The sequence below is a fragment of the Fukomys damarensis genome, unplaced genomic scaffold (genome assembly GCF_012274545.1).
Source record: "Fukomys damarensis isolate Sample0158 unplaced genomic scaffold, DMR_v1.0_HiC HiC_scaffold_10, whole genome shotgun sequence".
Classification (NCBI taxonomy): Eukaryota; Metazoa; Chordata; class Mammalia; order Rodentia; family Bathyergidae; genus Fukomys; species Fukomys damarensis.
Genome location: NW_022900922.1, coordinates 39395795 through 39417045, shown reverse-complemented (window position 1 = coordinate 39417045; position 21251 = coordinate 39395795). Strand labels below are relative to the sequence as shown.

The 21251-nt window shown below is 45.3% G+C and overlaps 1 non-coding gene across 1 annotated transcript; it reads left to right on the top strand.

Moving 5' to 3' along the window:
* Nucleotides 1-3450: 3450 nt before the first annotated feature.
* On the top strand, nucleotides 3451-3556 carry Trnal-caa. The gene is made up of 2 exons: nucleotides 3451-3488; nucleotides 3511-3556. It is a non-coding gene; the product is annotated as a tRNA-Leu (tRNA).
* Nucleotides 3557-21251: the final 17695 nt, after the last annotated feature.

The window sequence follows — 21251 nt, the reverse complement described above, 5'->3', positions numbered from 1 at the left end:
CCATGTTCCCTGGGACCCTTCCCCTTCCTGTGCAAATTGTGAGCTGTAATGAGAAGTATCAGTATTGCCCACAAATAAAACCAGATGGCCTCCGACTAGAGCAGGTGAAGAATGTGGATCAATTTGCATGTGGAGGGCACTGAGATACCTCCTCTTGGCCCACCTGGCCCCATCTGGCTCAGCCCAGGTCCTGGGGGATTTTTGTCACTTCTGGGCCAGGGCTTCTTGCTGAGAATCTGAAGGTACCTTTGAGGCCTGTTAGCGTGGTTTCCTCTGCCTCAGTTGTCCTTAGAATTATTGCTACCTCGAACTTACAGTCTGTAAAGTTTCATTAACTATTAATGAGGCTGATGTGTTTTGGTTGGTTCCACTTATTTCACAGGAGTGGTAAGAACAACAGCACATTTATCATGTGATGATCTTCTAGCCAGTGTCTGCCTCTGTCCTCCAAGAGAGCTTTGCTCCCCTCATGCTGATGGAAGGTGGATCCTGGTGCCGTCTGTGGTCAGCCACACACCATCCATTCCTGCACAAAGTCTGGGCCACTTCCAGGAGTTTGTTGCCTTCTTGCCTACTTTTTCCCATCTCCTACAGGGGCAGGGCTTCACCTTCTTGATGTGTGCTCTGAAGGGCCGCCTATCCCCCAGGCCATCACCACCTAAGCCATTCTGGAGTCAGACCTGTTTAAAAATAAAAGTGTGTAGCCAGGAATTTAGTTCAGTGGTGCTGCTGCCTGCTCTGCAAGCGCAAGGTCCTGAGTTCAATCCCCTGTACCAAAAACAAATTTAAAAAAAAAAGTGGATAGTGGATATTTGTATTTCCATTTTTTCCTGGGCCTTGCTGAGACTGGGCTCATGGTCTTGAGAGTGAAGGGAACAGACTGATTTCTAGTGTGGCTCTAGGATCCCATTCTCTTATGGTGTGGGGGGGGTGCCAGGGATCAAACTCAGGACTGTGCTTGTCAGGCCAGTGATGGAACCACTGAGCTAAATCCCCTGCATCATTTTCTAAGAGGGCTAAAAAGGCAATATTGGGTATCACTGTCCTACAGTTCTTACATTGGTTAAGCCTGTGATTTCACTGGGAAAGTGTGGTATTAAGGTCTGTGTTTACTTTCTAGCAGTGGAATAATGGACTCACCTGTAACAGATCAGAGCCCAAAATGCTCTTGAGCACAGAACCAGGACCCCAAGCCATTGGGGGTGCAAACTCGTGTGCTGAGAAGGAATGATATGGATACAGCCCAGTTCTCAGGAATGTGGATCTTTCCTGCTCTTAAGAGTCCATGGGCTATGCATTTTTTCTTGTCTAGGCATTGGGGTCCGTAGCTGAAGACCATGAGTTGAGGATAACATCCTAATTCATTCTCTAGGTACTGGGGATCAAACTCAGGACTGCACTTTCGAGGCAGATGGCAGAATCACTGAACTAAATCCCCAGCCATCATTCACTAGGGTTTAAGAAAAATAATACAACCAGGGACTATCAATGGGGACCTTTTTCTGAATGCTCTGAGAAATGAACGTATAGACTAATATATGCATTTACATAAAGTGCTTAACAAAGCAGTTCTTGGCACAGCACGAAGAGCTTTATGCACTGTAACATATTTAAGGCTCATTAACAACTTCACAAAGCACTATTTGATTTTACAAATACAGACACTGAAGCAGAGAAGGGAAGTGCCTGATCCCAGGTGCATGGCCAGGATTCAAACAGCTGGACATGATCACATCCCTCAGTTCTGCCACATATGTGTGGCTTCTGCTCTCTACCAGCAGGACAGATGACAACGCTGTCTGTGGACCAGTGATGCCTTTTCATAGCATCACCTTGCAGGATCACAACTGGAAAATGTCAAAATCACATCCCACTTTCACTTCAGTATTGAGTCCACTAGGGCAGGGAGGGACAGCAAAGGCCCACAAAGAGGACAGACACCATCTGTGTACCTGTGCAAAGAGACACACCCTCAGGAGAAACCATTGGTTTCCGCTACCCCGTGATATTGGCAGGCACAGCCATTGCTCTATTCCCTGTACACCCCCTAAAAGCAGCAGCTACAGCAGAGATAACCATGCTTGTCAAATCCAGCAAAGCTGCTTGCAATTTGTTTTTTAATAATTTTATTTTATCCCATCTCCCTTTGCAATTTGAGGACAAATCTATAAGGGTGAATCTAATAATGCTGAGTAGAAAAGGGCCTAGAAGATCATTATCCTTATGATACATGTTTTACAATATGAACAGAAGGACATTTCCCTGCGGGGTGTGCAGCAGATGAGAGAGGGGAGGAGAGCAAAGTTTGAGGTGAGGTACATGTTAAATTTTTGAGGCTACTATGGCTTTCCTCTCGAGAGCCCGCCTTGTATCTCCAGGAGGTTCTTTTATCTTGCCTCTTCCTCTTTTACTCAGCCCTAGTTCACTCTGCAGAGCCAGTTTTTTCTCTTGACCTTCACTTTTACTTTTTCAACTAAACTTTGCCACCACTTTTAAAAATATTTAATTTAGGAAGCCCATTTTGGAGTTAAATGAATTTGTAAATAATTTTAAATTTACATAAAGCAATCTGAGTTCACACTGAGGATGTGGACCACTGAAGGAGAGGAGCTCTGTAGGATCCCTTTGGCACCTGTTGCCTTCTTCCAGCAAATGAAGTCTTCAGTTACAAAATCCGGCTTCAACAGCTCCTCCGCTCCTAGTTCTTTAGCTGCCACGGAAAAGTGCGCGTGTGTGTGTGTGTGTGTGTGTGTGTGTGTGTGCGTGCAAGAGGCCGTAGGTCCAATCCCCAGCACCAGAAAACCAACCAATCGATCTATCCTCTATCAGTCAAACAGTGAAGAGGTTCAAGTATGGGGACTGAGTCCTGTTTTTAAAATTTGGGTGTCGGCTTGATTCCTCTTTAGGGTACTCGTCACCATCTTAATGACTTGCCAGGCCTTTCAAATTTCCTCTTGTGGAGGATGTTTTCTTAAAAATCGAGGATGGCCTCGGGTGAGTCCTAATGCACAATGAAAACTGACGGTCAAAGGAAACGTTCACATATTTAATTCTATCTCAAAAAAAAAAAAAGTGTGAAGTCTTGTACAACACAATCCAGGAAGCCGCGGTTTAATATGCCACAAAGGAAGAAAGGATTGGGATGGGGGAAAACTGGCCAGGAACAAAAAGAAAATATTTTCCCCTAACAGCACAACCCCTCTCGCGCCGCGACCGAACCAAACGGTCCAAGTCGACTTCAGTCTCGCTGGCTGGCCGCCTCCTCCTGCGGGCGCCCAGCTCTCACACAGCTTCCGGCGCAGTCGGAGGGGCTGCTGTACAGTTCCGGTCAGCCGACAGGTGGCCACAAGCTCGCTGTTGCCAAGCGGCCCTGACATCATCATCGTGCGTCGCGCAGGCGCCCCTTGCAAACACTCTTTAGTATGATATCCGAATCTTCTTGCATGTAGTGTCAGGATGGCCGAGTGGTCTAAGGCGCCAGACTCAAGCTATGCTTCCCGCGAACGGGCATTCTGGTCTCCGTATGGAGGCGTGGGTTCGAATCCCACTTCTGACACATACGTTTTTCTTGTCCCATTTCTTTGAACACAAATTCAACAGCCTTACTAATGTACGTGAACGTGCACACCTACTTCTGAACACTTTTGAGATATTTTTCGTAAGAACTGGCAACACTGAAAAGAATGAAGCAGACACCGCGATGTCTTTCAAAACCGCGACATTTCCAGCAGAGACTCAGTCACAGCAGGTACCCCGGGCTCGAGCCCGCGGCGCGTTCTGGAAGCTTTCGGGGCGCGCGGCCCCGCACATGCTGCCTCAGCCGGCGCGCGCTTCCCCGCTGCGTCCGCGTCCCTCGGTCAACGCCGAGTCCGCCAGCACGGACCGCGCAGGCGTCCAGAACCGGCAGACCGCGGAGCCACCAGCCCGTCCTCCGTCCCCTGCGGTGCCTCCCTCACTGCAGAAAGGCTTTAAAAACCGGTGCCGCCAAGACTCGTCAGAGCTGGGTGTGCAGTGCGTGACTGCCACCAACTGGGCCACTGGTCACGTCAGCATGGATGCGCGAGTTAAGTAGACAGGCCGGCCTGGAGGGCGGTGAAGACCGTCCGCTGGAGGCCCGCCGTGAGGAGAGAAACCGCCGCGCCGCGGGCTCCCCCAGGGACGACAGGCACTGCTCGGTATTCCAAACGGGTAGCAAGAGCTTCTGGGCAGGGTCCCTAACCACCGAAATCCTTGCTCGTTCCTCCCCTGTATGCCTGCTGCGTGACCTGTTTCCGCATCGGATCCCCATTTAGTCAGTATTATCTAAAGACAGTACTTGTCATAATCTTATTGGTTGGGAACACTTTCGTCCACCTTGTGATTTTTCATTGCATCCATATTATCTAAGAGACTGCATTTGTAATTTTTGATGCGTCAAACTTCCGTTTGGTTTATATGGCTCGTATTTTCTATTCCGGGAGGATGGAAGGAAGCAATAAGTTTAATTACGCTAGCGGGCCAGTCTGTGTTCACACGCGGGAGACCGGCCCCTTCCCACAATGGAACAAAGAAGATATACATTCTAGGAGGGAGTTTCCCACAGTAAGTCCAACTTGAGCCACAGGAGCAAAATTTCCTTGCACAGTTTCCTATCAGTTTCACTAGTTGACTATAGTTTTGTCCCCACCTCGAACCTGCTTCACCTCCCGGCTTTGTCCCGTAAAACACCTTTGAGAAGCAGAGTGAGCAAGCAACCCAATTTTCTGTCCCCCTTCTGTCTCTCTTAGAAGCTATCTTTCAATAATTTTTTCCTACTCTTAACCTCTGTTGTTCCTAGAATTCATTCTTCAGTTTTAGAGAACACAAACTTGACCTTCAGGTATCTGGCTGGTTTGGGAGTTACATCTATTTCCCCTATATCAATGTGGCCTGGAACCTCTTAAGATAGATTCACTGCTTTTCACCCCTGAGCTCCCATGAACAGTTTTCTGCAGTTTCTTCAGTAGAAATGTAAATTGTAAAAGAACTCAAAATCAGTGAAAGTTGTTGAGTAGGATGATGCACACCTGCAATTCCAGTAACTCTGGAGCCTGGGACAGGAGGGGCACAAGTTCAAAGCCAGCCTGCGTAACTTGGTGAGACCCTGTCTCAAAATTTTAAAACTTTATGGTCTAGGGCTGGGGATTAACTCAGTGGGAGGCTCTAGAATCAACCTCCAGTGTACCCCATACAAGATAACCTAGAGTTTTTTTTTTCCAAAGACTTAAAATTTTTTCTGATGAAATTGGAGATGGAGATGACTATTCAAAACTGAACAGGAGTCCACAGTTTAGCTGATACATTCTCATAGACTAGGTTTTAGGGTTGATATTGTTGAGCAAAAATTAATAGAGATTATTGTTTGGGCTTGAACACATAGGCCTCTGGCACCTGGAACACACTAAAATAGAGTCTCTTATGTTAAGTGCAACATGATCAAGTAAAAGTTTAATGCAGGAGTGTGACATAGGAATGTGTGGACACTTGCTTCAGTGAGAGTTTAACGGGGACCTAGAGGCTGGGCCTGTAGGTGCCTAGTGGGTAATTAAAAGCAGGGCAAATCTTGATATCTGCCTTTGTTTTGTGTCTCTCTTATCAGCTCAAAACTTGAGACAGATTCCTGCTTAGCTTTGCACAGAGGTATGTCAGTCACCTGAATCATCCTGGTCCCCCTCAAGTACAAGGACACCAATACAAGTAATCATCAGGAGGGCGGTTCCAGGCCCTCTGAGAAATGCCCTGACATCTGGAGCCATTGTCCTAAGCCTGTAATCACCTTGGATCCAGGAAAAGCAGAGCCTCACAAATGACTCATGATGAAGCCAGCTCCCCATTCTACACCTGCCAAGACCAAGCGGGACTGGAACACAACCAAGGCTCCCCACTCCCCCAGAGCAGGAGCTGAATGCTTCCTGTGCAATGCTAGCTTTCCCAGCACCTTACAGAACCAACCAGGGTACCAATCAACCACCTCCTTGTCCCTTGTGCCCTCTCAAGAGTGTAAACAAACATAAGCAAACACTGAGGTGCCTACACTGTGCCAGCAATGAGTCAAGCAGGCAGCCTCTGCCCTGGAGACCACCTTCTAGGAGAGTAGATAAGGGGGGAATCAGGGCCAGGAGACAAAGACAGTACTGGGAGGAGAGGCTCAGAAGACGTGGGTGATGCTCAGGCCATGAGGTGGGAGAGGCTTGGGACAGCATCGGATTCACAACAGGGATTGGGGTTGTCTACACAATGACTCTCCCATAGCTTCAGCAGGGAAGGGACAATGACACCTACTCACACATATATTCTAAGGATTAAGTGAGTCAACATGCAAGAAAATGTCGAGCATGTGCCTGCACATTAGGACTAAGGTAAGTGATTACGAGTCATCTAAGATATAATTTAAAATCTGTTTTACTTTTTTTCATACAATGAAATATATATTTGCATCACCTTTTTATTTTTTTAAGTTGGTAAACCCAGGATGGATAACAGGCAGTTGACTGCACCACAGCACATTTCTGAAGAAATAAAAAATCACAAATGAGAATACATGAAAGACTCAGGTGATTACTGGCCAGAGACAGGGGGCAGAGAAGCATCAAGCACAGGGCAGCTTTGCAGCCCTGAGGAGCAGCTCAGTGGGAGTAGGGGAAGTTTCACTCAGCCACCTTCACACTGCCACCTCCTCTGCAGGGCAGTGACAGTCATGGGGTAAGCCCTGTGTGCTCTGGCTGCGCATGCCCTGGAGAAGCCACTCAGCAGCCACCTCACAGACACTGGGATGTGGAAAGCCTTGAAATGCGCACACCTGAGAACTGGTGCCAGAGAAAGGCTCATGTAGAAAATGCAATGAAGCTTTTTGGTCAGTTCCAGATTAATTTACCATCAATCGGAATCCATTCAGGAGGCAGCCCCCCACTTTGATTTTCTGTACTGGAGATTGAACCTGGGGAATGCTGAGGACCATCCTCGACCTATTTTATTTTATTCTAAGACAGGGTCTTGCTGAGTTGCCTAATGTAGCCTGGAATTTTAATACTCCCACCCCAGCCTACTGAATAATCTGTGGTTTTCTTTAGAAATGTTCTGCTGTGCTATCAGCTGCCCATTAGCAATCCTGGGCTTACTGTCTATAAAAACAAGTAAGAGGCCTTTATAAATGTAATGAATGTGGGAAGGCCTTTGAAAGCAAGACTTGATGTTCACCATCAGAGGGCTCATATAGGGAAGAATCCATAGTCAGTAATGACTGTGAAAAACTTTAGCCAAAAACAACTCATCCAGCATTGGCCAACTCCATCTAACAGAATCCTTCTGTGTCCTGTGGGAAAGTATTCAATAAAAGGCCAGGCTGTTGTGGACATGTAGAAGTCCACTCCAAAGAAGAACCTGAAAGGCAAGTAAGGGAAGTAAAGTCCTGAGATCTTCTAGCACAGGCCTAGACTGACTGGATACTGTGCAATTGGGAAGTGTGCAGACCCTGTCCTGTTCTCTAAGAGCAACTCCCCACAGCAGGAAGTTCATCTGTCCACACTGAGAACTCAATGCATCAGAAGCCATCACCTTCAATTTTGAATTTTAGCACACTCTGATTTTTCTGTTCCTTCTGTTTTGTTCCTAGCCTGTTTCCTAAGGTTTCTCTGATTACACCCTGTTTAGTTCCAAATAGAGTTTGAATCCTTTGTCTTCAGCCTTTCCAATTTCCTGAATATTCAAGAGTGAATATACACAAACTCATGTGCATTCATCTGGCAAATATTGTCATGTCAGCCACGTGCTGGTAATGAGTAAAATGGGCAAAATCTCTAGCTGCATAGAAGTCACATCCCATGGCAGTCAACAGGGCTGGTGGTGGCCAAAGGCAGGAGGAGGTTGTCGCTGGGCCAGGTGCACCCAGATGGAGATTTGGGGTTCTGAGGGCCACTGTCCCCTCCATTCCCTTTGGGCTAATCTCACTATTCCAGCTGCCAGGAACAGTCCTCTGCCCGGCAGTCCTGAGCTTCCCCTGGAGAGCTGGTCTTTCAAAAGCCTGGAGGTTGGGCAGCCCAGAGGACTCTGCTGACCCCACACCTAGTCACTGAGACCAGTTCGTCAGCCCCAGCCTGATTCCCCACATATACAGCAGATCTCCTTCATGTCCACCTGCATCTCCCATAGGATCAGCCTCAGTCTGCTGCAGCCTGAGTTCCAAGCCAAGTTTTCTTTCTCAGCCTTAAATCCCGTCACCCAAAGTCAACCCGATTTTATTTTGTGATTTGGTGTTTTTTTGTTTTGTTTTTGCAAACTGAAGCATACAGTGTGGACTTCAGCAGCAAACAAAATAACTCATCCTTCTCTAGTGCAGCTCATCCTCTGCCTAGGCACAAATAAAAGAGGGCATATGGCATTGCATTCTTGGTGTCTGTCTTAGTTAACTTTTCTCATTTTTGAGACAAAATGCCCAATACCTAAAGTTTAAGGAGGAAAGGTTTATTTAGCTCACAGTTTATTGAGGTTTTATCCATAATCAGCTGGCCCTAAGGCAGGATAATGGCAGAGGGGCATTGCAAAGAAGAAATAATTCATTTCCTACAGAAGGGAGCACAGCAAGCAAGGGGCAACCACAACTCTTTTTCTATCTCATATCTTATCTAGGCTGCTTAGGGTGGGCAGCACTCAGACCCTTAATCTTAGTGTCCTTGATCTTAGCATTACACCATGAATCAATTTTAGTATCACACACCATAGATCCAGCCACCTCTGAAAAAGCTGCACCTATGACTGCATGAGGCTTTGTGGGGACATCTAGACACAGTCATAGCATTTCACCCCTGGCCCTCCAAAGACTCAGGCACATCTCTTTATGTAAAAGGCATTTAGCTTGTCCCTAAGAGTTGCCAAAGTCTTAACTGTTTCAGCATTACTGACAAGTCTAAGTCTTAAGATTCTTCTGAGATGTAAGGCAAACTTTTAGCTGTGATCCCCTGTATAAATGAAAAGAAAGTTAAACACTTTTTACATGCAGTGGCATAAGATAAACATTATTCTAAAAGGTACAAATAGGGGGATTCAAAGGAATGGGACCAAAGCAAGTCTAAAATTTAGCAGGGCAGACATTAAGTCCTGTAGTTTCATGTGCAGCATCTGAGGCAATTTGCGGCAAGATGTGAGCTCCAAATGCTTGTGTGGCTCGGCCCCTGTGGTATTGTGGGTGGTTGTAGCTTTCATGGCTTCTGTCTTGGGCTGCCTCTGCTCCCTCTGTGCAGTTTTCCTCAGACAATTCATGTTTTTTTGATTTTCTAACCTTCTGGTGTCTCTATTGCACCGTTGTCTTTATGCTCTGAGCTTCACACACTGACCTCTCAGAGGCACACTGTCAGGCCTCCAGGCCTTTTTTTGGAAATCTGGGTGCAAGCCTGACCCCTCAACTCTTATATTTTCCATGGCCTAAAAACAGCACCATGCAATGACACAAAGGTCTGCTGCCAGCTGGAGCAGTAGCCAGGCTGCTGCTTCTGCTTCTCTTCTTCCTCTCCTCTTGGCTGTGGAAGTCCACTGCCTATGAACCAAATCCTCAGGAGCAATTTTGTTTAGGCTGCCAACAATTTGGAACATTGTGCTCTAGGGCTCTCTTCTCAAATCAAAGTCATTTTGAGGTTGCTAAAGGTAAAGTCCTGCTGTTTCATGTGATGCCTTCAAGCCATCTTTTTTATTCTCTTGTTCCTTCTCAGCAATCAAAATCTCCTCTGCTTTATCTTGGCAGTCCACAGATTGAGTGGAGCTCTTTTTTTTCTGGCCAAAGCAAAACCCCACCTATTACTGGATGAGGCTTTGGGGGACATCTAGACAGCCATAACAGGGTCACACAAGGCATCTCCTTGCATCTGTGCTAGACTTACCCTTCCCCAGGTTTTAATTTCTAAAATTGAAATGTGTTATAGTCTTCTCCATTTAAAATAGTTTTCTTTTTAAGTGATAATAAGATTCACCTTAGAACCAAAGACATCTTAAATTTGATGAAGTAACCATAACATGTGGAATAATGGCCATACTAACACTTGATAAATGCAGCTGTTGTCATTTATTCACTGATGTTTCCATGTATTAATTCATACACACAACAAACTGTATGGCTCATGGACATTATTCAGAGATAAAAAGTCAGTGTGGAATGTGCTCATGGAGAACATGGTCCTTTTTTCCTCAGGCAAATAAAGCTGGTCTTGCCATAGGATATGTAAAATGTAGTTTTCAATTTGATTTTTTTTTTACTGCTGGAGGCAAAACCTAGGACTGCATGCATGCTAGGCACACCACTGAATTACACTTCCAGTTTGAAAATTTAGAGTTGATGGGATATGGGATTTAGCTCAATGGTTCTGCCACCTGCCTTGCAAGTGCAAGGTCCAGAGTTAGATCCATGATACCAATAGAGCTGGGGTGAGGTCAGTGGTAAAATACTTGGCCTAGCACTGCAGGGCTGTGCTGTGATCACCAGCACTGCCGCATGTGCACACACACACACACAGAGAAATATGTGTATGTACACATGTATTATAAGAAATAATTCCTGCAAGTGTAAAGGTAAGAAGACTCCATGTGGGTATTTATATATGTCATTTGTTGTTCATGTAACCCACATTGAATATTTAAATGAATCAAAGAGCTGGGCGTGTTGGCATATGCTTATAATTCCAGCACTCTGGGAGGCCGCAGCAGGAAGACTGCAAGTTTGAACCCAGTTTGGACCATTTAGGGACTTAGAAAGACCTTATTTTACTCAGCGTGGTTCATGCCTCTAATACTAGCACTGGGAGGCTAAGGCAGAAGGATCGTCATGAGTTTGAGGCCAGCCTGAGCTACATAGTTCAAGGCCCGCCTCAACTTCACAATGAGACCATGTCTCAAATTACAAAAACAAAATGAAAAAAGACCTGGTCTCAATATTAAAAAATTTAAAAGGGGCTGGGGATGAAGCTCAGTATGAAGGGCCTGGTTTCAGACCCTATTGTGGCAATCAATCCATCAAATAAAAATATTGTTACTAGTTTTCTAGGACTACTGTAACATTACCAGAAGCTGGATGGTACTTTTGCTTTAACAACAGAAATTTATTGTCTCACAGTTCTGGGGCTGGAAATACAGGCGAGGTGTCAGCAGGGCGGTTCCTTCCGGCTGACACAGCTGTTCCTGCTGGCCCTGAATGCTGGCTCCTTAGCCTGCGGGAGCATCATCTGATTGTGGACTTTGTCTCCATACAGCATTCTCCTGTGTGTGTGACTGTCACTAGGTCCAAATCTACCCGCTTTATAAACACACTTGTTATATATTTAATTGGGGCTATTAATTTAATGTAACTTTTAAATAAGATCACATTCTGAAGAATGCCCAGCTGGCCTTGAACTCATGACAATCCTCCTGCCTCAGCTTCCTGGGTGTTGGGATTAGAAGCATGTGCCACCACGCATAGCGATTATCCACGTTTAAACTTACGAAGTTGTGATGTCAGAAGCAGAAGAACATTAGTTCTGACACCAGTGAGAAACAAAATGAGAGGCACCTGGAGTCACAGACATCTGACCTCAGTAGGAGGCACCTGGAGTTAGGGGGTGTCATACCCTTTAAATACTGGAAGCCTGAGTTATGTTGAGGCTCATCGAAAACTCTTGAGGAGTTCCTCTTCCTGGGCTCTTCCTTCTTCCTATTCCTGTTACATCCTGTGATCTTCAGTAAATATTAACTACTTACTATTAGGTGCACACTTGGCAATTCTTTCTTTGTGTGCCTAAGAACGTGGACAATTTTGGCCCACTCCATTATAACAGCCTGACCATAGCAATTAACCTCCAGGCCACAAGCCCAGCACATGGCAGCTGGACCTTTATTGGATTCTCTCAGACAAAAACACTCAGCCTAGATTTAAGCACCATGATGTGCACACAGATACCCTATTGGCATAGACATGCATTTCAGGTCCATCGGATGAGTTCACAGGTCTCTGTCCTTTATGTTGCTGTCTCTGCAGTAACATCACCAAATGGGTATTTCATGCAGAATAAGAGCCTAACCTGCTTGTGACTGGAGGCTGAGGGGTCCAGGCTCGAGGCCACCATGTCCAGTAAGACCTCTTCTGGCCGGGAGACAGCAGAGTCCCAATGTGCGCAGGGCACCAGATGGATGGCAAGAGGGCCCTGGCAGGAGCAAACTGGCTTATATGACAGACCTGTGCTCCTGACAGCCACGGTCCCACTGACCCACTGATCCATGAGAGTCCTCGGGGGACTCACCTCCTGAAAGCCCGAGCAGGACCCACCCTGCACTACCTTATGTTTGGGATAAAATGCCAATGTGAGTTTTGTGGGGATAGCAAACCCAGCATTTTGGATATGGGTCCTAAAATGTGCGCGAGGGAAGAGACTCAGATAAACTGAGTGCTGTCAGGAGGGACAGAGGCTGTGGAACCAGATCACAAACCTGTGCAGAGGAATCACCTGCACTGATGCCTGCTTGTTGTCAAGGAAAGGAAAGGGAAGGGGAAGGAGAAAGGGAAGGGAGAAAGGGCCAGGGATTTGGCTGTGTGGCTCCATGCAAGGTCCTGAGTATGATCCCTGGTACGGGGGTGGGGGAGAAAAGACAGCTGTACTGAGGTCTAATACATATGCAACAATATTAAATGACCTTTAGAGTAAAACTTGATAAGTTTTGACAAGTGCATTGCTGTGTAAGTCACCATAATCAGAGACTGTTTACTCCTGAGTCCCCTCCCCACCTCTGGTCTCTGGCAAACACCAGTGTGCTTTTTGCCACTATCATTTTGCCTTTTCTAGAACTCAGCAGAACCCTGCAGGGTGCAGGTGTTTGTAGCTGCCTTCTTCCCTTGTCAGTAATGCTTGGGAGAGGCATCCACACTGTTGCATATGCAGGTAGTTTCCCCTTTCACTGATGAGTAGCATCCCAATATATTTATATGCCAGTCTATTTGTCGACCTGTTAGTGAATGGATCTTAGCATGAAACCACGCTTTTATTTCCCTTGCACAGGCATGCTGTCAGGGAGAGGAATGATTGGTTGGATGGTAACTGCAGCTGATTTTGCAGGATTACTGGCCCTGCTCCTTCCATGCTGCTGGGACTGCCTGGGGACAGGTCCTGGCTTATGGTTCCAAGGACATCAACAATGCCAGAAAAATATGTCAGATTTTCAGGCTGTGTTCCAAAGCCATTGTGTGATTTCTAGCTGTGATGATAAAGTGTGGTTAAATTGGCAAATTTGGAATCATTGATGACCAGACCTGGGAAACTGTTGTGAACTCCACAGGAAAGTGAAAGGACTGTGGAAGATCAACACCAGATTTTCTGTGTGACTCAGAAGCCTGGGGGTGGGGGGCGTGGGAAGGCAGAGTAATCTGTTCTCATCCTGGCAGTTTCATTGTACTGACAACCTCAGGTGGTGCTTGGACCACAAAGAATCAAGACAAAAACACTGGTAGGAGCTGAGGTGTCCCGAAGTAGCAGAGCACTTGCCTCCCATGCACTGAGGTTCTGGGTTCCACCCCCCAGCATCATATCAAAAAAGAAACAAAAACGAAACCAGCAAGATGGGTGTGGTGGCACACAGCTGTAAACCTCAGGCTGATGCAGGAGGATTGCCTTAAATTCAAAGCCAGCCTGGGCCACATGAGACCCTGTCTCAGAAAACCAAAGCAAACCAAAACAAGCCAAACCAGAAGAAACAACAACAAAAACACCCAGAAATGAGCAATTAAAAAAAGAAAAGCTGTCATTGAGGGCATCTGGGATGGAACTGGAGGTCACTAATTAGAGGAGTAGGCTAGACCCAGAAGGATGGGGTGTCACTCAGATGTGGAGTATAAATGTGTTGACCTCACAGAGGCTAGGAGCAGAGATTACCATAGGCTGAGTAGAGGGCTGGGGAGAGGCCCACGTGGGTACCAAGTTATAGCCCAATAGGAGCTGTAAGTTCTGGTGTGCTGTTGCACCATCACGTGACTAGATAGAGATAATGTATGTCTTGGTCACTTTCTGTATCTCTCAGAAAAAATATTCTATGGCTGTAACTTAAAGGAGGAGAGTTTGATTTTGGCTGAGTTGCACAGGTCCCTGACCATGCGTGGTCGGCCAGCCCCAAGGGGAAAATGGCACTGTGGAAGGGCCTGGCAATGAGAAGAGAGCTGCTCACAACAGGGTACCAGGGCCATGGGGAAGCAGTGAGCAAAGGGAGGAGCCAGGGAGGGAGATACATCCTTGTGGCCATGCCCTCAGGGGCCCTTACTCCAACCAGTCCCACCTGCTAATGGCAGACTCAACTACTGACCACTTTACTGGATGAATCCTCTGGTAGATATAGTGCCCATGAGCCGTCCATATACACAAGGTTTTGGGGGACACCACAGATCTAAACCGTAACAATGAACCACGTATTTCAAAAGGCTAGAAGAGAGGAATTTGAATGTTTTCACCATAAAAAATTGACAAATGTTTGAGGGGGTAAGGAAAGAAAACAAGTCTGATTTAAAAATTATGTGATATAATATGTACATCAAAAATATAATATACTCTGCAAATAAGTATAATGTTATGTATCAAACTAACTTTAAAATTATACCTATGTACTTCATTTTTTGGTGATAATGTAAATAGTATTTATCCTGTTTTTAAATCCCCCCCCCGTGCATACCAGGGATTGAACTCAGGTCCTTGCGCTAGTAAGGCAGGCCACCGAACCACTGAACTAAATCCCCAGCCAGGCCTCCTCCCCCCATTTTTGAGACAAGATCTCACTATGCATTTCAGGCTGGCCTACAATTCTAAATCCTGAATGCTGGGATTACAAAACAGGTGCCACCACACCTAGATTGGTATTCTGTTTTTAATTTCAAGTCCCCTCTTCATTGTTAGTATAGTGGAATGAGGCTGACTGTTGTATATTATTCCTCCACCCTTGCTATAATCAATTTTGATTGCAGAATTTTATTCCTGATCAATTTTTTTACATTTTCTATGTAAATAATACACATTCTGCAAGTAAAAATAGTTTTAGTTCTTTCTTGCCAGTCTGGACACGTTTTAATTGCACGTTTTAATGTTTAATTGCATTAGCCAAGGCTCCCCCAACACTGCTGAACAAAGTGGTGAGAGGAGACATCCTTGCCGTACACATCTTAGTAGAAAGGCTTCTCATTTCTCACCATTAAGCATGAGAGAGCTTTAGGGTTTCTTGGGTAGTTGTTGTTTTTGCAGATGTTAGTTATCAAGTTGAAGAAGTCCCTCTATTTCTAGTTCGGTGAAAGCTTTTTTCTAGTTATATATATACATATATATATATACATATATATGTATATATATATATGTATATATATAACTAGAAAAAAGCTTTCACCGAACTAGAAATAGAGGGACTTCTTCAACTTGATAACTAACATCTGCAAAAACAACAACTACCCAAGAAACCCTAAAGCTCTCTCATGCTTAATGGTGAGAAATGAGAAGCCTTTCTACTAAGATGTGTACGGCAAGGATGTCTCCTCTCACCACTTTGTTCAGCAGTGTTGGGGGAGCCTTGGCTAATGCAATTAAACATTAAAACGTGCAATTAAAACGTGTCCAGACTGGCAAGAAAGAACTAAAACTATTTTTACTTGCAGAATGTGTATTATTTCCTGCCCTCCCTTCACCCCCTCCTCCCCTCCCCATCTACAAACACTTTATTTCCATCTTTTCATTATCTCACATTTTTTTCTTTTCACTTATTACCCTTCCCCTACACATCCCACCTTCCCTACACCTTTAGCTCCTTTCTTCCCATTTCTAAATGTCAGTAATCTAATTAGGATCTTATGTATTATTGCAGATTATTCACACCAGTGAAACTATTCGGTATTTACACATGTGTGACTTATTTATTTCACTTAGGAGTATATCTTCAATATGTATCCATTTTCCTATGAATGAATCTATTTTCTCATTCTTTATGGCTGAGTAATATTCCATCTTAATAGAAAAACCACATCTTCTTTATCCAGTTTCCAACAGATGGGCAAATGTGCTGTTTCCAAGATTTAGCTATTACAAACTGTGCCCCTATAAACATGGGTGTTCATACTTCTCTGTGATAGGATTCTTTTAGTTCTTTTGGAAAGATACCCAGCAGAGGGATGGCGGGGTCAGATGGAACCTCCAGTCCAAGCTTTGAGGTATCTCTATATTGATTTCCATAGTGGTTGCACCAGTCTGCACTCCCACCAACAATGAAGGGTTCCTTTCTCTCCACAACCCCGCCAACATTTGTTATTGTGTGATTTCTTGTTAACAGCCATTCTTTGTGGGGTGAGGTGGAATCTCAGTGTTGTCTTCATCTGCATCTCTCGAATGATCAGTGATGTGGAACATTTTTTCATATATTTACTTGCTGCTTTTACTTCTTTGTCTGAGAAATGTCTGTTCATTTCGGATGCCCATTTTTGAATTGGGTCTTTATATTTTGGGGGACCGATTGTTTTGAGTTCTTTATATATCCTTGACAATAGTCCTTTGTCTGAGGAACAGCTGGTAAAAATTTTTTCCCACATTGTAGATTGTCTCTTAGTTCTGCTGATGGTTTCTTTTGAAGTACAGAAGCTTTTTAGTAAGATGAGATCCCAGTTGTTGATTCTATCTGCTAGTTCCTGTGCTACTGAGGATTTGTTTATAAAGTCTTTTCCTATACCAATGTCTTCTGGAGTTCTGCCTAACTTACCTTCCAGCAAGTTTAATGTTTCTGTTTTAATATTTAGATCTTTAATCCATTTGGATTTTAATTTAATGCATGGTGAAAGATAAGGGTCTAATTTTAATCTGTGGCAGGTTGACATCCAGTTTTTCCAACACCATTTATTAAAGAGGCTATCTTTCCTCCACTGAGGATGGTCAGCTTCTTTGTCAAAGATGAGGTACTGAGTACATCTGGGTTTGTTTTTGTGTCTTCCAGTCTGTTCCACTGATCCTCAGGCCTATTTCTTTGCCAGTACCATGCTGTTTTTATCACAGTGGCTTTGTAGTATAGTTTCAAATTGGGAATTGTTACACCTGGTGCCATGTGACTGTTGCCTATAATGGCTTTTGCTATTCTAGGTCTCTTGTGGTTCCAAATGAATTTTTGGATTCTTTTTTCTAGTTCTGTGAAATATAGTGTTGGAATTTCAATTGGCATTGCATTGAATGTATATAGCAGTTTCGGTAGTATGGCCATTTTCACTATGTTGATTCTTCCTACCCAGGAGCAGGGGATATCTTTCCATTTTTTTATATCCTCTTCAATTTCTTTTTTCAGAGTGCTGTAGTTTTCAGTGTAGAGATCTTTTGCTTCTTTTGTTAGATTGATTCCTAGATACTTCATTTTTTTGGATGCTATTGTAAAAGGAATTTTTTCCCTTATTTCTCTCTCCGTGAGTCTGTTATTTGTGTATAAGAAGGCTATTGATTTTTGGGTATTCACCTTGTATCCAGATACTCTACTGAATCTGTCAATTAAGTCTAGAAGTTTTTTGGTGGAGTTTTTTGGATCTTCAATGTAGAGTATCGTATCATCAGCAAATAATGACAGTTTAACTTCTTCCTTTCCTATCTTTATTGCTTCAATTTCTTTCTCTTGTCTAATTGCTGTGGCTAATGTTTCCAGAACTACATTGAAGAGAAGTGGTGATAATGGGCATCCTTGTCTTGTTCCTGATTTTAACATGAAGGTTTTCAGTTTTTGGCCATTCAATATGATGTTCAGCCCACATTGATTCTTAAATAACTGATATTGTATACTTGGAATAAATCCTATTTGGTTGTGGTGTATAATTCCTTTTATACTATACTTTTTATACTATATTTTATTTGGATTCAATTTATAATATTTCATCAAGGATTTTTGTTTCTCTTCTCATAGGAGATACTGGTGTATAGCTTTTCTTATGTCTTGATCTAGCTTTGGTATTAATTCTAGCCTCAGAATAAATTAAGAAATGATTTCTCTATTTTTGGAAGAGATTGCAGAGAATTGACATCATTTTGTCCTTAATATTTGAAAAAAAACTAATATACCATCTAGGCATGGTGCTTTACTGTTTGGAAGGCTGTAAATTATTAACTCAATTAAGAACCCTTTAGATTATCTCTCCTTGTGCGCATTTTGGTAAATCGCATCCTGGGATTAGATTAGTCTTCTGTGCTTCCTGTCCTGTGAGCTAATTCCTGTGATCCCTGGTGTGAATTTTGGCCTCAGGACTCCTTCTGAAGCCCAAGTGTGACTGCTTACAGGGTCCACCCATATGAAAGACAGAGCCAGAGGAACTCACCAGTGAGACCAGGGAGGAGGAGAAAAGCAAAATGCAAGAAGGCAAGGGGAAGAGGTTCCAGGCAAAGGTAGTAAGCCCACTCTGGGCTTTAGAGAAAAAAATCTTTTTTTTTTTTCCAGTGTTGGGACCTGAACCGAGGAACCAGCCCATGCTGGGCAAGCACTCGTCACTGGATGGGCACCCTCACCTCCAGACCCTGCTTTAGAAGGTGAGCATTGGCTGTGGTTGGGACCATTTTTGTGCAGCTCTGCCCTCATCTCTGTTCCAGTAGAGCTTAAGGTACACAACTCAGAGTATGATGGTTAAGGTTAGGAACCCTAAAAATTTCCAGTGTGCAGGAGCAGGTAACACCCTTAGCTAAGAAAATTACTCAAACTTTCTAGCAATCTTGCTTTATTGACACTGCAGACAGGTATTCTTTGATGTATTGAGATGTTGGGTATCCAACCTCAGGCTCACACATGCTAAGCACTCACTCTGCCACTGAACTACACTCCAGCCTAGAATTGAAATTCTAATACCTTAGAGCATGGATGAGTCTTGAAAACATTTTTCTAAGTGAAATAGGCCCAACACCAAAGGACAAATACTGAATCACTCCATTTACACAAAATGCCTAGAACAGGCACACATGTAGAGACAGGAAGTAATTGGAGGTGAGTGAGGGTTGAAGGAATGGAGAAAAATTGGGAGCTAATGCTTAACCTAATGAGCAGAATTGGGGGTTAATGGTAGCAGAGCTGTGCACGGTGATGAAAACATCAAATTTTACATTTTAAAAATAAAATGATAAGCTTTATTTTACATATATATTTTACCATTAAAAAACTAAATCATGATAATAAACAACAAAAACTTGTTTTAAATATTGACAGCTCCAAAAATAATATTTTGGCTTACTTTCCAGATTTACCTGTTGTTATGTGGCTTTGGGGGAGAAACTACACCTTTTTAGGTCTCAGTTTCTGCCTCTGTGAAATGGGAATATTAATAAGGATCATGGTGGTGTGACTCAGGCACAGTGTGTGCCTTCAGCTAATGTCAACCTCGGCTGCGGTAAAATCAGAGGTCGTTATCATTCCCACATAAGTGCACGTAAGCACTGAGGGCACTCTCCACATGGAGAACACCCTCCACATACCCTTCTCATCTCAGTTGCTCATGTTTTTGTCAGGACTCCACAGCAGCAAGAAGAAAAACGACGCACACGGAATGGCCATCCTAGGAGGCACAACACAGGAAGGGAAAACGACCGACCACAAAGGGACTCAAACCCTCAATCTTCTAGATCCGGAATCAGACGCCTTATCCATTGGGCCACGAGGCCAGCGGTTGGGGTCTTTGGCCACGTGGACTTAAAGGCTCAGCCCCCAGAAGCCGCTTTCTGAACCCGAAACTCAGGGGCAGTGCACGTGCGGAGCCTGGGACGCGCGGGTCGCGGGGCAGCGGCGGTGGAGAGCCGGGTGCGACCGCTACCCTCGCCCACCTGCTCACGCGGAGCGGGGCGCTTCGGGGGGCCCGTGGTCACCAGAACACTGGGTGGGAGGCGGGCGCCCAGCCCGAGTAGGTTGACACCGTGCCCGTTCACGCCTTAGCCGGGTCTCTGAAAATGACAAATTATTTTAAACAAAATGATATCAAAGCAAGGACCCCCTTCCCGCACCCCGCGCTCTTCGCACAAAGAATGGTTGGCACAGCCTGTCCACCTCGTCCGCCCTTGCTCCCTTTGCGCGCGGTCACCCGGTGCCCGGGCACACACCCGGCCTCTCAGCTCTGCAGTCCCGCGCAGACCTGCTCACAGTCCGCCGAGGCCAGGAAAGCAGCATTTTGGGTGGCCGTGCAGGGTGGCATCTCAGTTCCCCCACAGATAGACAGGCACCGGGAGCCAGGAGGCTGTGGAGCCCTCCAGGGAGGGGCCGGAGGGGGGAAGGCGCGGTCACCCGGTGCCCGGGCACACACCCGGCCTCTCAGCTCTGCAGTCCCGCGCAGACCTGCTCACAGTCCGCCGAGGCCAGGAAAGCAGCATTTTGGGTGGCCGTGCAGGGTGGCATCTCAGTTCCCCCACAGATAGACAGGCACCGGGAGCCAGGAGGCTGTGGAGCCCTCCAGGGAGGGGCCGGAGGGGGGAAGTGAGGTCGCTGGGGGCGTGGCCCGAAAGCGGATATCCGGACTTCCGCAGTTTCCGGTCTCTCGATTCTTGTCATTGCTGCGCTGGACGTGAGGGGATTTCCGTCCTACACCTACTGTTGGAGGAGGTGGAGAGGAGAGTTTCCTGGAAAGGGGAAGGCGAAAGCTCAGAGGAAGCTGGCTCACCAAAACGTAGAAGTGCCTGGCCCTGATAGCTGCGCCACAGCCCGCGAAGACAAGAAGGCACCTGTGCACTAGGATTCTGGGGCTCCGAGATAAGCTCTCTAGAAGCCACAGAGAGCCCCCACCTGTAACGACCAAGCCATGCCTGGGGAGCAGGTGCTGTAGAATATCCTAAATGACTAAAAGTGACCCAATGTAAACTCCTTGTCCCCCTGCTTTGGGTTCCGTGAGAGTGCCTTAAAGATCCACATAGGGACAAACAGTTTTCGCCAACAGAAAGATGTCTCATTTCAAAGGGCTGCTCCCTCAGTGTAAAAACCTAGGGTATGACCTCTTTACTGGCCCAAACCCATCCTGAGGAGCATATCTTGACTAATCTGTTTTCACTCCTATTTTTGTGTCTTTCTCAGTTCTTTGGAATAAGGAGAACCTAGAACAGTTACAATCTCTAGACAGTGCTATCGCCTTGTTTTGCCATGCCACACACCCAAGACTGGGGAGCTAAGCGACTATGGACAAAAGTACCTAAACCATGAGCCAAAAGAAACATTCCTCCTTTTAAACGGACTGTCACAGTTACTTTGTCACTGTGATGAATATCTAACACAGTGGA